The sequence below is a fragment of the Pundamilia nyererei genome, unplaced genomic scaffold (genome assembly GCF_000239375.1).
Source record: "Pundamilia nyererei isolate P.nyererei 1_Seehausen unplaced genomic scaffold, PunNye1.0 scaffold00352, whole genome shotgun sequence".
Taxonomy (NCBI): Eukaryota; Metazoa; Chordata; class Actinopteri; order Cichliformes; family Cichlidae; genus Pundamilia; species Pundamilia nyererei.
In genome coordinates, this window is record NW_005187753.1 from 428,998 (window position 1) to 430,862 (window position 1,865).

Below are 1,865 nucleotides of genomic sequence, written 5' to 3' on the forward strand. Positions count from 1 at the left end.
GCTCACGGTTAGCGCGATGGTTTGGTCTTGGATGTTTCATTTGATCTTGGATGTAGTAAGCGACGTACGAAGCACAGGGCCCTGGTCTTCTGCATGCTGACGCTACCTATAGATTATTTTTAAACCAGATTTAGTTTACTTTTTATTAGTGAGTGAATTACACTTAAATACAAGCATAAGAAGGCAGAATCTGTGGCCTTAAAGCCAGAAGCTTTTCAGATATTTCTGTTAATCCCATCAAAATGTCATTTTAAAATATGACTATTGTCAATACATTAAATATTAATGTAGAGTCAAACCAACTACCAAGTGTACACTACAAGTTTGAGCCAGTATGCTTTGCATTCTGGGATGCAGCAAGGTAATATAGATGTGCCAAGATCTGTATGCGGTAACTAGCTGTGAATGATCATATAGGCTCTGTGTTCTCAAATAGTCCAGAACAAAGCACCTTCTTCCTGTATGTACCTTTGTTGCTCCCGATAAAGCAGACTTAACAATTCCCAGATGGTTTGTAATGATGCATTTTGGTTTTCCCACGAGATCTCATAGTTAAAGACCTCATAGTACCATATCAGCCCTGTGTTGTGCTGTATTGCGGCTTCCCCCCCCCCCCCCCCTAATTTTTAAGTACGTTTCATGACAAAAACACATACAGACACTTTCTATCTCTCTCTCACACACACACACTCACACTCACACTCTACAAGAAGATTGTTAAATTATGCATCTGTGCATTTTAATATTTTTGAGCTGTATGTTTTGGGGGGAGGTTCTTACAGGTGCAGCATTTCTATTTGGGGCTGGAGCCTATGATAGCTGTCATAGTGACACTGACCCTAGACAAATACAAAACTAGTGAAAAACAGTCAGAAGCGACTAGGATGGGCAAAAAAAAGTTAGTGGCCCGACCTGCAAAACCGTTAGTGTTTTGAGAGTTGTCTCATTGTCGCCCCGCTAGTGCAACCAAAGCAGCTGAAACTGTTTAATAGCTCCCTCTCCTACTTAACTGACCAGATAAATATTTCAGAAATTTAACTGACTTGATGCTACATAAAATGTGTTTCTTTTATTTATGTCTGTGAAGGTTCTCAGTCATCCAGGTCATCGTAGGCAAAGGAGCTTGCAAAGAAAAGCGTCTGGACTTCTCCAGACGCTTTTCTTTGCAAGCTCCTTTGACTTTCTTTCTTTTATTTATTTATTTATTTTAGCAGTGTATAAAGAAATTAGACATTTGCACTATATTGTACATATTTTAAATTTTCTACATGAGTAAATGTAACTTTTGTAAAAAGCAATCTTCGCCTCTTTGCTTTATCTGAGGATGGCGTTCAGGGCTTCTAACATTTCACAAAACAAAGGCTGCTCTCACATTGTTCTTATACTGCTGAGATTTTTCCATTACTTGGAGCAGGCCTATGTTGGAGGTCTAGAGAAGATTTCCATGAATGATCTGCTGGCACTTCATGATCATACATCCTGTCAGATCTCCATGGTGAGGATTCTGACATGTCTATCTCAGTGAATAACACATCTGGCATTTGGTGTAGGTGAATGTAGCTGTTCACAGTAATGTGGAATTGGGTCTTGTTGATTGTTAAATTAAAGCACAACACCTGTAAGCTGGTTTGTTAAATACTGTTAAAATACTGTGTGTGTGTGAAGCTGTTGTAAAACCAGTCTGATGCTAAAAATGCCAAAATACAAGCTACGGGGAGTGCAGAATTATTAGGCAAGTTGTATTTTTGAGGAATAATTTTATTATTGAACAACAACAACCATGTTCTCAATGAACCCAAAAAACTCATTAATATCAAAGCTGAATGTTTTTGGAAGTAGTTTTTAGTTTGCTTTTAGTTTTAGCT